This window comes from Cucumis melo, chromosome 1 (assembly GCF_025177605.1).
Source record: "Cucumis melo cultivar AY chromosome 1, USDA_Cmelo_AY_1.0, whole genome shotgun sequence".
Taxonomy (NCBI): domain Eukaryota; kingdom Viridiplantae; phylum Streptophyta; class Magnoliopsida; order Cucurbitales; family Cucurbitaceae; genus Cucumis; species Cucumis melo.
The window spans coordinates 4,363,255-4,378,623 of record NC_066857.1 but is presented as its reverse complement, the minus strand read 5'-3'; the positions used below and the strand labels follow the sequence as shown (position 1 = coordinate 4,378,623).

Sequence of the window (15,369 nt, the reverse complement as noted above, 5' to 3'; positions counted from 1 at the left end):
TTCATGAATATAGCATGTGCTTGCAAGACTCGAAAAACCCTGGCAAAGATATATGCTATAACTACGGAGATAAGGAGCCAAGCATTGTGTAATGAAATATTTTGACATTATATCTTTTTCATGCAGTTGTTTCCAAGTGTTTAAATTCCATCTCAGTCAACTATAATGAAATGATATAAAAAAAAGTATATAAGTTCGCTCCTTCTGTAAACCCGATATTTTCTTGGTTTAATTTCTTAAAATGTGGAAAAAAAAGAAAAAGAAAATGATTAAGTGTAAATATAAATATATATATTTATATATTAAATAGTTTTATTAAATTAATTAAAGAAAAGAAAGAAAAGAAAGGACAAAAAGAAGAAAAGGAGAAGAAAATTTCATTTTCTCTTTTCTTCTTCTTCTTCTCTTCCCTTCACCGCCAAGAGTTTGAAGACATCCAAGTTCCCTTTATTTTTTTTTCTTTTTCCTTCTTCAATTTGCAGAGAACTTCTAAGAGAGAGTTTGGAAGAAGAAGAGAAATTTTACTAGAATTTTTAGGTTGAAGAAGAGGAGGAGAACTCAAGCAAAGTGTATCAATGGCTGAATTTTAGTTCATTCTGCACATCACTGGTTTTTAATTCGGTTTGAACTCTTCAAAAGGAATTAAGAGATGAGATTTACATTTACTGAAAGTTAACTCATTTTTAAATAAACTTTATGAAGAACGTTGGAGCAAATTCGGATATTCATTTGGTGCTTTTTGATGAAGAAAACAGGGCAGTTGGTTTTCACTCGAAATCAGGAGGTCTCTGGTTTTTCTTGTATTTCAGAGTGTATCGGTGGAGTTAGAATCTCTATTTGGTATGGTTGGAAAGCTTATTCAATTTACTACAACTTTCATGAAGAAATTGTAAACCAAAAACGACTAAAAAGTGGTTAAATTGTAGGAACAAGTTAAAGAGGTCGTGTGGGCGCGATTCTGGAAGTGGTCCTGTTTTGAGGGTTATATGTGTTTATGCACGGGGAATCAGATTTATATGTCTTCAGGTAAGTTTTAGGGGATCTCAAAATGAAGAGTTTGATATAAAGAACACTCATTTTGGTTATGTATTGAGAAAGGTATAGTCCTTTGAAGTTTATGTTAGAAATCTGGAAATTTTAGAGAATTGTTGAAATAGGATTTTATTTCTTAAGCTTTGTTTTCGTGAGCGTCATCTTTGGTGCGACATGTTATGTATATCTTTAGGAAACCAGAATGTTTAGGGTTTTAATACTCGGTTGGGTTGTTGGCAGGCCGAGAAGAATTAAACCGAGCTTATAGACCAAGGATCTAGCCCAAGACTGTGAGTGACAAAACCAACTTTGAAATATTTTCCATAACTGTTATTATGATTGAATGCGATAAATGTTTATTTACGAAGCCATGAAAGGTATTTGAATTTCACGACTATTTTCAAGTATACATTTGGAGACTAGATTTCTTAAAGAAATTTATGCTAGCACGTAGATATTAAATGTTTGGAAAGTATTTAAACCACAATATTTCAAGCAAAGCATGAATTAGTATGAAGATTTGTTTTAAGAACTACAATTTTCCACGAAAGAGCTGAGTAAAGTTTGAGCTTTGTGTAAAATTTATAAGCAGGCATGTTTTAATATTTTATGATGATTTATGAAATTTTCATTAACTACATGACTGAGATCTTGAGCCTGAGGCTAGAGATTACCGTGTGCACACTGGTTAGATTTCGTTGTTGACGTTGAGTGTACTCCGTAACAACGATGCTGTCGTGAGTGCTGGGCGGGCCTCACTACGACAAAGACGATGAGAGTGCTGGGCGGGCCCCACTACATCGTAGTGCTTGTAAACGTTGTTGTACTAGGTGTACCCTACACAACGTAGATTCGTCATGTTAGTTAAAATGCTTCGATATACTTGATATGCCTTGCTAGATTTCAATGATGAACATGCTGAGTATTTAAGGAAGCTATTCTTACTATTACACATTTACATTTACGACTTGTATAAACAGATTTATATGTGTAAAGTTTTCACGTGCTCTTATCTTTAAATTCATAGTTTTAAACTGAGTCACTCACTGAGCTTCATAGCTCACCCTTTCCAAAATGTTTTACCCATTTTCCAGGTAGAGATCGACTTCCCGGTGCCTGATAGACTGCCTTAGTCTGCTGAAGCTCCATTATGGATTGCCAGTACGTGTTTTGAGTTGGGCATAGAGTCTGTTGTGTTGTGATGTATATACACCCTTGTATGTTATAGATACTCCACAGTTTGTATCAGCTTTAGGAGCTGTAGTTGTGTAAATTTTGTTGGTTATATTTTGATTAAGGTGTCTTTAGGTTTACTCGTGAAATCGGTAAATTTTGAGGTACACTTCATGTATGTGTTTGACTAGCTGTGTTTGACTAGCCTAGGATCCGCTGTGTTTTGTGGCATGTACAATAGTTTATATACTAGATTGGCAAGTTCATCACATGAAAGTTTTAAGCAGAGTCGACAGATACAGGTACAGAAAAACGTTGTTCGTCGGCTTCACGCCATCTTTCGGTCTAAGGTAGCAGGTAGTCCGGGAGGGGGTGTGACAACTTGGTATCAGAGCAGTTTGCTCCATGGGAATTAAGGTAGAGCGGTTAGCTCTAAGAAGAAACTGGAAAGTAAATAATTGAAAGTCAAGTTAGATTAAAGGGAACTAGTGGAGTATGGTCTAGGTAAGGGTAGAAGTGAGTCCAATTATTATTAATACGTGAGTAGACATTTAGTATCATGCATTTGAGTTAAGTATTTATAATATGTCTAATGTGTTGACATATTATAGGAGTCATGCCACCACGTACTGGTAGAAGACGCCGGCAGAATCAGGACGGAATGCAAGGTCCTACCCAAGGTCCATCTGTAGGGGAATCTAGTACCCTAGGAGTTCGAGGTGGTGCAGGAAACGAGCAGTTTGCGAGAACAACACAGGAAATAGAAGGCCAGATAGAGCAGAGCCTAGTGATCCAGAAAAGGCATACGGAATTGAATGATTGAAGAAGTTAGGGGCTACAGTGTTTGAAGGTTCCACAGATCCAGCTGATGCAGAGAACTGGTTGAATATGCTTGAAAAGTGTTTTGATGTGATGAATTGTCCTGAGGAGCGAAAGGTTAGATTGGCCACATTTTTGTTGCAAAAAGAGGCTGAAGGATGGTTGAAATCTATATTAGCAAGACGCAGTGATGCACGTGCTTTAGACTGGCAGACTTTTAGAGGCATATTCGAAGATAAGTATTATCCTAGGCACATACTGCGAAGCCAAGAGGGATGAATTTCTGGGGTTGAAACAAGGATCACTTTCAGTGGCTGAGTATGAGAGGAAGTATACCGAGCTTTCACGGTATGCTGACGTTATTATAGCTTCTGAGAGTGACAGGTGCCGAAGGTTTGAAAGAGGGTTGCGTTTTGAAATACGTACCCCAGTTACAGCCATTGCTAAGTGGACGAATTTCTCTCAGTTAGTGGAGACTGCCCTTCGTGTGGAGCAGAGTATAACAGAAGAGAAATCGGCAGTGAAGCTTAGTCGTGGGACTTCAACAGCTAGTGGATTTAGAGGCCGTGAGCAGCGAAGGTTCACGCCTGGGATAAATATTTCAAGCCGTCAAGATTTTAAGAATCGCTCTGGAGGCCAAGCATCGAGGAACGTGAGTTATGGTAGTGTTTTTCAGAGACAGAGCCAGAGAATACCTAGTCAACCCATTAGATCAACAGTAAGATCGCAACCAGGTCAAGAGTCCATTGCTAGTACCGTCAGGCGAATACCATGCACGAGTTATGGCAGGAACCATCGGGGTCAGTGTTTGGTAGGTGCCGGTGTATGTTACCAGTGCGGACAGCCAGGACATTTCAAGAAAGATTGTCCGCAGTTGAACATGACAGTTCAGAGAGATCAGGGAGTTGGGTCCCAGACAGTTGAGCAATCGAGAGTTTCAGTGGTTCCAACAGAGGGCACCAGTGGTGCAAGGCAAAAGGGAGTTGTTGGAAGACCGAGGCAACAGGGAAAAGTCTATGCTATGACTCAACAAGAAGCAGAGGACGCACCAGACGTTATTACTGGTACGATTCTTATTTGTAATGTACCTGCAGATGTTTTATTTGATCCAGGTGCTACGCATTCCTTTGTTTCTAGTATATTTCTGACTAAGTTGAATAGGATGCTAGAGCCTTTATCTGAGGGGTTAGATATATACACTCCAGTTGGTGACGTTTTACTTGTTAATGAGGTGTTACGTAATTGTGAAGTTTTAGTAGAAGGTATCAGTTTGCTAGTGGACTTGCTACCACTAGAGTTGCAGAGGTTAGATGTAATTTTTGGAATGGATTTCTTATTTGCTCATTATGCATCTATGGATTGCCATAGGAAGGAAGTGGTTTTCAGAAAACCAGGCTTTGCTGAAGTGGTTTTTAGAGGTATGAGGAAGGCCGTTTCTAGAAGTTTAATCTCAGTTTTGAAAGCTGAGAAATTACTGAGGAAGGGTTGCACAGCGTTTCTTGCACACATCGTAGTAGTGCAGAGAGAAAAACTAAAGCCAGAAGATGTTCTTGTGGTGAAAGAGTTTCTTGATGTATTTCCAGATGATCTGTCAGGTTTGCCACCTGATAGAGAGATTGAGTTCACCATTTAATTATTACCAGGAACAGCACCTATTTCACAGGCCCCGTATAGAACGGCTCCAAGCGAGCTAAAAGAATTGAAGATGCAGTTACAAGAACTAGTTGACAAGGGATACATCAGGCCTAGTGTTTCGCCGTGGGGAGCACCAGTGCTTTTTGTGAAAAAGAAAGATGGTACCCTCAGATTATGTATTGACTATAGACAGTTAAACAAGGTTACAATACGTAACAAGTATCCTTTACCACGCATCGATGACTTATTTGATCAACTAAGGGGAGCAGCGTTGTTTTCTAAGATTGACTTAAGGTCAGGATACCACCAGTTGAAGGTTAGAGAATCAGATATTGCTAAAACAGCATTTAGAACGAGGTATGGGCATTATGAGTTTCGAGTTATGCCATTCGGTTTAACGAATGCGCCAGCGATTTTCATGGATCTCATGAACAGGATCTTCCATCGGTATTTAGATCAGTTTGTGATTGTGTTCATTGATGATATATTAGTTTACTCAGTTGACAGAGAATCTCATGAGGAACATCTGAGGATTGTTCTACAGACTCTACGTGAAAAACAGTTATACGCTAAGTTCAGCAAATTTTTAGTTCTGGTTGGAACAAGTAGTATTTTTGGGGCATGTAGTTTCAGCAAAAGGAGTTAGTGTCGATCCACAAAAAGTAGAAGCGGTTGTCAATTGGGAAAGACCAATTAGTGCGACAGAAGTACGTAGTTTCCTGGGTTTGGCAGGATACTATAGGCGTTTTATTGAGGATTTCTCTCGATTGGCATTGCCTTTGACCGCTTTGACAAGGAAGAATGTTAAGTTTGAGTGGTCAGATAAATGCGAGCAAAGTTTTCAGGAATTGAAGAAAAGACTAGTTACAGCACCTATTTTGGCACTTCCTGTAACAGGGAAGGACTATGTGATTTATTGTGATGCTTCAAGGCTAGGATTAGGTTGTGTGCTTATGCAAGATGGAAATGTAATAGCTTATGCTTCAAGGCAGTTGAAGGAGCATGAGTGTAATTACCCTACCCATGATCTTGAGCTAGCAGCAGTTGTTTTAGCACTAAAAATCTGGAGACACTATTTGTTCGGGGAAAAGTGCCATATTTTCACAGATCATAAAAGTCTGAAGTATATTTTTGATCAAAAAGAGCTAAATCTGAGACAAAGGCGATGGCTAGAACTGATTAAAGATTATGATTGTACTATAGAGTATCATCCAGGTAAGGCCAACGTAGTAGCAGATGCATTAAGTAGGAAGTCAAGACTTCCGAAGAGTGCCTTGTGTGGTATTCGAGTAGCTTTGTTGAATGAGTTAAGAGGTTCCAAGGCAGTCGTAACTACAGAGGATTTAGGAAGTCTCTTAGCTCAATTTCAGGTTCGGTCTTCTCTAGTAACTGAGATTGTAAGAAGACAGTAATTTACAGAAGAAGTTTGAGAAATCCAAGAAAGGCTTAGAGGTGGAGTTTGAGCTGAGAACAGATAGAGCCATTGTTAAACAAGGAAGATTATGTGTTCCGAATATCAGTGAGCTTAAGAATGCTATTCTAGAAGAAGCTCACAGTTCAGCTTACGCTATGCATCCAGGTAGCACCAAGATGTACAAAACTTTAAAGAAGACTTATTGGTGGTCTGGAATGAAGCAAGAGATAGCTGAATATGTTGATAGATGTTTGATTTGTCAACAGGTTAAACCAGTAAGACAGAGGCTAGGAGGATTTCTTAATCCTTTGCCAGTGCCAGAGTGGAAATGGGAGCATATTACTATGGATTTTCTATTTGGATTACCTCGTACATCAGTGGACATGATGGTATATGGGTAATAGTAGACAGACTCACCAAGACGACACGATTTATACCGATTAAAATGACATCTACGTTAGACCAGCTAGCGAGATTATATGTTGATAAGATTGTGAGTCAGTATGGAGTACCAGTGTCCATAGTTTCAGATAGGGATCCGAGGTTTACTTCTAAATTTTGGCCTAGTTTACAGAAAGCAATGGGAATAGGGCTAAAGTTTAGTACATCATTTCATCCCCAAACAGATGGTCAGTCCGAGAGGACCATCCAAACTTTAGAGGACATGTTGAGAGCATGTGTCCTACAACTTAAAGGAAGTTGGGATACCCACTTGCCACTTATGGAGTTTGCTTATAATAATAACTATCAGTCTAGTATCGGTATGGCACCATATGAAGCCTTATACGGGAGACCATGCAGAACTCCTGTGTGCTGGAATGAAGTGGGAGAGCGGAAGTTAGTAGATCCTGAGTTGGTTCAGATTACGACAAACAATATTAAGTTGATCAGAGAAAATCTGAGGAAAGCCCAAGATAAACAGAAAAGTTATGCGGATAAGCGACGAAGAAACCTAGAATTCCAAGTTGGAGATCAAGTTTTCTTGAAATTATCTCCATGGCGAGGTGTTATTCGTTTCGGAAGAAAAGGTAAGTTAAGTCCTAGATATATTGGGCCATATCAGATAACGGAACGAGTGGGACCAGCAGCGTATAGACTTGAGTTGCCAATAGAACTTGCACGAATACATGATGTTTTCCATGTATCCATGTTAAGAAAATATATACCAGATCCATCGCATGTGTTGCAAGATCAACCAGTTGAATTAAAAGAAGTTTTGAGTTATGTTGAAGAACCAGTTCAGATTCTCGACAGAAAGGAACAAGTTTTGAGAAACAAAACGATTCCACTCATAAAGGTTTTGTGGAGACATCATGGAGCGGAGGAGGCAACTTGGGAACCAGAATATCAGATGAAGAAGAGCTATCCGATACTTTTCAGTTAAGGACATTCTAAATTTCGAGGACGAAATTTTCTAAAGGGAAGGTAAGTTGTAAACCCGATATTTTCTTGGTTTAATTTCTTTAAATGTGGAAAAAAAAAGAAAAAGAAAATGGAAATTAAGTGTAAATATAAATATATATATTTATATATTAAATAGTTTTATTAAATTAATTAAAGAAAAGAAAGAAAAGAAAGGACAAAAAGAAGAAAAGGAGAAGAAAATTTCATTTTCTCTTTTCTTCTTCTTCTTCTCTTCCCTTCACCGTCAAGAGTTTGAAGACATCCAAGTTCCCTTTATTTTCTTTTTCTTTTTCCTTCTTCAATTTTCAGAGAACTTCTAAGAGAGAGTTTGAAAGAAGAAGAGAAATTTTACTAGAATTTTTAGGTTGAAGAAGAGGAGGAGAACTCAAGCAAAGTGTATCAATGGCTGAATTTTAGTTCATTCTGCACATCACTGGTTTTTAATTCGGTTTGAACTCTTCAAAAGGAATTAAGAGGTGAGATTTACATTTTCTGAAAGTTAACTCATTTTTAAACAAACTTTATTAAGAACGTTGGAGCAAATTCGGATATTCATTTGGTGCTTTTTGATGAAGAAAACAGGGCAGTTGGTTTTCACTCGAAATCAGGAGGTCTCTGGTTTTTCTTGTATTTCAGAGTGTATCGGTGGAGTTAGAATCTCTATTTGGTATGGTTGGAAATATTATTCAATTTACTACAACTTTCATGAAGAAATTGTAAACCAAAAACGATTAAACATTGGTTAAATTGTAGGAACAAGTTAAAGAGGTCGTGTGCGCGCGATTCTGGAAGTGGTCCTGTTTTGAGGGTTATATGTGTTTATGCACGGGGAATCAGATTTATATGTCTTCAGTTTAGTTTTAGATGATCTCAAAATGAAGAGTTTGATATAAAGAACACTCATTTTGGTTAAGTATTGAGAAAGTTATAGTCCTTTGAAGTTTATGTTAGAAATCTGGAAATTTTAGAGAATTGTTGAAATAGGATTTTATTTCTTAAGCTTTGTTTTCGTGAGCGTCATCTTTGGTGCGACATGTTATGTATATCTTTAGGAAACCAGAATGTTTAGGGTTTTAATACTCGGTTGGGTTGTTGGCAGGCCGAGAAGAATTAAACCGAGCTTATAGACCAAGGATCTAGCCCAAGACTGTGAGTGACAAAACCAACTTTGAAATATTTTCCATAACTGTTATTATGATTTAATGCGATAAATGGTTATTTACGAAGCCATGAAAGGTATTTGAATTTCATGACTATTTTCAAGTATACATTTGGAGACTAGATTTCTTAAAGAAATTTATGCTAGCACGTAGATATTAAATGTTTGGAAAGTATTTAAACCACAATATTTCAAGCAAAGCATGAATTAGTATGAAGTTTTGTTTTAAGAACTACAATTTTCCACGAAAGAGCTGAGTAAAGTTTGAGCTTTATGTAAAATTTATAAGCAGGCATGTTTTAATATTTTATGATGATTTATGAAATTTTCATTAACTACATGACTGAGATCTTGAGCCTGAGGCTAGAGATTACCGTGTGCACACTGGTTAGATTTCGTTGTTGACGTTGAGTGTACTCCGTAACAATGATGCTGTCGTGAGTGCTGGGCGGGCCCCACTACGACAAAGACGATGAGAGTGCTGGGCGGGCCCCACTACATCGTAGTGCTTGTAAACGTTGTTGTACTAGGTGTACCCTACACCACGTAGATTCGTCATGTTAGTTAAAATGCTTCGATATACTTAATATGCCTTGCTAGATTTCAATGATGAACATGCTGAGTATTTAAGGAAGCTATTCTTACTATTACACATTTACATTTACGACTTGTATAAACATATTTATATGTGTAAAGTTTTCACGTGCTCTTATCTTTAAATTCATAGTTTTAAACTGAGTCACTCACTCAGCTTCATAGCTCACCCTTTCCAAAATGTTTTACCCATTTTCCAGGTAGAGATCGACTTCCCGGTGCCTGATAGACTGCCTTATACTGCGGAAGCTTCATTATCGATTGCCAGTACGTGTTTTGAGTTGAGCATAAAGTCTGTTGTGTTGTGATGTATTCACACCCTTGTATGTTATAGATACTCCACAGTTTGTATAAGCTTTAGGAGCTGTAGTTGTGTAAATTTTGTTGGTTATATTTTCATTAAGGTGTCTTTAGGTTTACTCGTGAAATCGGTAAATTTTGAGGTACACTTCATGTATGTGTTTGACTAGCTGTGTTTGACTAGCCTAGGATCCGCTGTGTTTTGTGGCATGTACAATAGTTTATATACTAGATTGGCAAGTTCATCACATGAAAGTTTTAAGCAAAGTCGACAGATACAGGTACAAAAAAACGTTGTTCGTCGGCTTCACGCCATCTTTCGGTCTAAGGTAGCAGGTAGTCCGGGAGGGGGTGTGACACCTTCGCTCGCACTCTCCCTCTTTTTTGTTCAAAAAATAGGCAATATCTGTTCTATAATTCGTTGATTTCATCGTGCTATTCACATGATTGAAGACCCCGAAGAAAATAAATCATCATATATATAATTGAATCATTAATTTTGGTCTACAGTCGAACACCATTCTCTACAGTTAGGCACCCATGTTCGACCATTCCCCAGAAATGAATGAGGTGTTTTGGTAATTCTGCTTTATCGTCAACTGAAAACCTCGAGGGTCGACATATCTAACAATTGAATCGATGTGGATTTAAATATGAAAGGATATCAAACTCGAATTTCTTCATATATTGATCGTTACAACTGTTGATACGATTAAACCTGTGTTGCAAAACTCGAGGGTCAATACATGTAACGATTGAACCCACGTAGATTTAAATATTTGAGGATATACCAAACTCGAATTTCGTTATACAACAATCATGAAGGGCGGTTTGCTACCTCTTGTACTTAGATGGATAAACATGTAACTAGAGAAGTTTCTTGAAAAATGTGAAAATTTTCGACGGCTGGACAATATAAAGTTGTTCAAAAATCACTACCTTAAAGTCAGACAAAACACTGTTACTTTATATATAGGTTTCAATGAAAAAGGTGACGAACATCATAAAATAGGAGACCACATTGATCCAAACTAGAGTGTATGAACTAAAGACTACTAGCTATGGGAGGGTTTCTCAACGTAACAGTTTACGAAAGAATGAACCAATTGTAGACATTTCCTAAAATTTAAGAAGGGAAGGACTGGCAAGTTTCGAGATCTTTTGTTCTGGGAGCGTCCATAGAATTTCAATAGATTCCATATAGGATGGGTGTAACAGCATTTCACACTCAATTTATTTTACAATGTTTGAGCGTAGAAAATAAAGATAAATTTGATATAGTACAGTAACGTGGCTACGTGCTACCCAAGATAATAACAACATGTTTAACAAGAAAAAGGGAATTTACTAATGTTTCGTTGTGAATTTTAAAATGTGTTTAGCATACTGTCATAATAATAAGAATCAATATGTCAAAGAAAAAAAACACAAGACATGTAACACAAAATATAGAAAATCTTTGCTTGTTAAATTTCAAAACTTCCTACGCGAAATCTCTCTTTCCTTACCACGAACAATTTAACTTCAACAACAGTTTATTTTTTTTCAAGAAATGTGATAATATCTACATAAAACTAAACCATTCATTATTTACAAGGTTGCAATATGGACTCTTTTTTTTTTCTTTTCGTTTTATTCGTTTTACTGTTTTAATGTCCTTCCCCTTCGTTTTTGCCTCACAAACTTAATAGTCTCAATTTATGCCAACGAAAGGTAACTTTACTCATTTCTTCTTTTTCTCAAACCTTTAAACAACAACGTCGACAGTAAAAATTATAGTTTATATATACACCATTCTTTACCAACACACGATAAAACAACTTTTTTCTTTGCACAGACCCTATGTATATATATTCACTATTTCTATCACGTCCCAATCATACCAATCCAAGACAAAAGGTATAATACCTCATATTCTCGTCTCTTCCTTTGTGTTTCAACCGACGCCTTAAAAATGGGCTCATCTCCAAGACTTGCACTATCTTTGCTAATTTTCTTTTCATGTAACCTACGTGCAATTCAAGGATCGATCTTCATCCAACCAGTAACTACAGTCGTAATCGTCAACCAAATTGAATACGACATTCCTGTCACCGTTCACTGCAAATCCAAGAACGATGACCTAGGAGTCCATGTCCTTCCGCTTGGACAAGGCTACTCCTTCAAGTTCAGACCCAACCTTGTGGGGACGACATTGTTTTTCTGCAGCTTCACATGGACTGGACAACACCAAATCTACTGGTTCAATATCTTTGACGACAAAAGGGATGCAGGGAAATGCACTACATGCAGATGGATCATTCATGAATATAGCATGTGCTTGCAAGACCCGGAAAACCCTGGCAAAGATATATGCTATAACTACGGAGATAAGGAGCCAAGCATTGTGTAATGAAATATTTTGACATTATATCTTTTTCATGCAGTTGTTTCCAAGTGTTTAAATTCCATCTCAATCAACTATAATGAAATGATATAAAAAAAAGTATATAAGTTCGCTCCTTCGCTCGCACTCTCCCTCTTTTGTGTTCAAAAACTAGGCAATATCTGTTCTATAATTCGTTGATTTCATCGTGCTATTCACAAGATTGAAGACCCCGAAGAAATTAAATCATTATATATATATAATTGAATCATTAATTTTGGTCTACAGTCGAACACCATTCTCTACAGTTAGGCACCCATGTTCGACCATTCCCCAGAATGAATGAGGTGTTTTGGTAATTCTGCTTTATCGTCAACTGAAAACTTCGAGGGTCGACATATCTAACAATTGAATCGATGTGGATTTAAATATGAAAGGATATCAAACTCGAATTTCTTCATATATTGATCGTTACAACTGTTGATACGATTAAACCTGTGTTGCAAACTCGAGGGTCAATACATGTAACGATTGAACCCACGTAGATTTAAATATTTGAGGATATACCAAACTCGAATTTCGTTATACAACAATCATGAAGGGCGGTTTGCTACCTCTTGTACTTAGATGGATAAACATGTAACTAGAGAAGTTTCTTGAAAAATGTGAAAATTTTCGACGGCTGGACAATATAAAGTTGTTCAAAAATCACTACCTTAAAGTCAGACAAAACACTGTTACTTTATATATAGGTTTCAATGAAAAAGGTGACGAACATCATAAAATAGGAGACCACATTGATCCAAACTAGAGTGTATGAACTAAAGACTACTAGCTATGGGAGGGTTTCTCAACGTAACAGTTTACGAAAGAATGAACCAATTGTAGACATTTCCTAAAATTTAAGAAGGGAAGGACTGGCAAGTTTCGAGATCTTTTGTTCTGGGAGCGTCCATAGAATTTCAATAGATTCCATATAGGATGGGTGTAACAGCATTTCACACTCAATTTATTTTACAATGTTTGAGCGTAGAAAATAAAGATAAATTTGATATATACAGTAACGTGGCTACGTGCTACCCAAGATAATAACAACATGTTTAACAAGAAAAAGTGAATTTACTAATGTTTCGTTGTGGATTTTAAAATGTGTTTAGCATACTGTCATAATAATAAGAATCAATATGTCAAAGAAAAAAAACACAAGACATGTAACACAAAATATAGAAAATCTTTGCTTGTTAAATTTCAAAACTTCCTACGCGAAATCTCTCTTTCCTTACCACGAACAATTTAACTTCAACAACAGTTTATTTTTTTTCAAGAAATGTGATAATATCTACATAAAACTAAACCATTCATTATTTACAAGGTTGCAATATGGACTCTTTTTTTTTCTTTTCGTTTTATTCGTGTTACTGTTTTAATGTCCTTCCCCTTCGTTTTTGCCTCACCAAATTAATAGTCTCAATTTATGCCAACGAAAGGTAACTTTACTCATTTCTTATTTTTCTCAAACCTTTAAACAACAACGTCGACAGTAAAAATTATAGTTTAAATATACACCATTCTTTACCAACACACGAGAAAAAAACTTTTTTCTTTGCACAGACCCTATGTATATATATTCACTATTTCTATCACGTCCCAATCATACCAATCCAAGACAAAAGGTATAAAGCCTCATATTCTCGTCTCTTCATTTGTGTTTCAACCGACGCCATTGTTTGGAGAAAGGATTATTAAATTGGATTAGTGTTATGATAGTTTTTTCGGAGTGTGATTAGCCAATTGGATTAAAATTTTATTCAAGGGACGAGGTGATTTATCGTGAAATGGATATACAAATAAAGTTTGGCTATACAAATGTAATTGAAAAAAAAAACACATGGTAGACTATAACGGCACTAAAAGAAAGCTAAAGATATGTGAGTTAAAACATGAACCCTATGAAGTCGATGCATCGCTCAACAAGAAAAGCTAGGAATTCATAGGCTGCATCCCAAAAAGTCTTTATATCCCATCAGATCCTAGGTGTAGTCCTAGAGCCGGACTACGACTACTCTTAGGATCTAACGGGATGTACTGGCTTTTTGAGACTATACCTTCTGAATTCCCAGCTTTTTTTGTTTAGTGATGTTTGGAATTCAAATGGTGCTTTTGTTTGGAATGAAGTGTGGTATGAACTTCAAGTTTTTGATTAAGGAGGAACAGTTGCCATTGTTTGGAAAAAGAATTATCAAATTGGATTAAGTGTTGATAATGCACTAAGACTGTGTCTAACCAATTGGATTAAGTTTTAATTTAAGGGTCTAGGTTATTTTCCGTAGACATGGATATAGAAAAAAAAGTTCGCTATAAAAAGGAAATTGAAAAAACACATGGTGGACTATAGATGGCCCAAAAAGAAAATTTTAGTATATGAGAGTTTGGGATGGAAGTGTGGGATCAGAATTCAAGTTTAGAAGTAAATAACTTTCGCATTGTTTTGAGAAATGTTTATTAAGTTGGATTAGTGTTGAGATATTGCACTAAAAGTTAGATTAGCCAATCTGATTAAGTTTTTATTTAAGGTATAAGGTGATTTTTCATGGACATGGATACAAAAAAAAAATGGTTTCGCTATACAAATGAAATTGTGAAAAGACACACGGAGGACTATAGGCGGCGCAAAAAGATAACTTAGAATATGAGAGTTTTAGATTGAAATGTGGCATTGGTAGTGAGATAAATATATTAGATTAAATTTATATTCGAGGTATGAGGTAATTATCCTTGGACATGGATATAGAAAAAAACGTTTGACTATACAAATAAAATTGGAAAAGGCCACATGGGTGACTATAGATGGCATAAAAAAAGTTCGGATAAGAGAGTTTTTTATTGGTGGCATAGGACTAAAAATTTAGGATTAAAGAACTCGTTGTTGTTTGGAGAAAAGATTATCAAAATTGGGTTAGTGTTGAAATAGTTGTCACGTGGTTAAAATTTTCAACTAACCAAATGAGCGGCACTTGGACAATCTTAATGTCAAAGAAGCCAAGTAAGCCTTTAAAGGTTAGTGCACAAATCACTTTAGATGAATTTGGCAGCAAAAGATTTTAGATGTAGATAGGCAAGAGAGAGTTTGAGTTAACCCTTCTTCGATTTGTTAGAATTACTACGAAGTGAGTGTCATGTACAAATGAGCCCCATTTGAAGTATTATATAGACAAGCCCAATGACGTACGGGCCTTAGGAGGTTGACCATGGACTCTTCTAGAGTAATCATGTACATTTTACCTCTTACAAATAAGCCTAGAACTTTTTACACACTTCTAGAGTTACCATGACGCTTCTGGACTGTCATTGTACCTTGATCGTCATTAAAAGTAGTGTCACGAAATGTTTTGGCATTGCCTAGCACCTTTCAGCACATTTTGTGGCTTTCTTGGGTGATTCGGACACTTCTAGCACATTTTGGAGCTATCTTGA

The 15,369-nt window shown here is 36.6% G+C and overlaps 1 long non-coding RNA gene across 1 annotated transcript; it reads left to right on the top strand.

Annotated features, from left to right (window-relative positions):
• The first annotated feature begins 283 nt into the window (after window positions 1-283).
• On the top strand, window positions 284-2,471 carry LOC127149741 (uncharacterized). Its single transcript, XR_007821425.1, has 5 exons — window positions 284-621; window positions 703-840; window positions 927-1,026; window positions 1,273-1,322; window positions 2,127-2,471. It is a non-coding gene; the product is annotated as an uncharacterized LOC127149741 (long non-coding RNA).
• The last annotated feature ends 12,898 nt before the right edge of the window (window positions 2,472-15,369 follow it).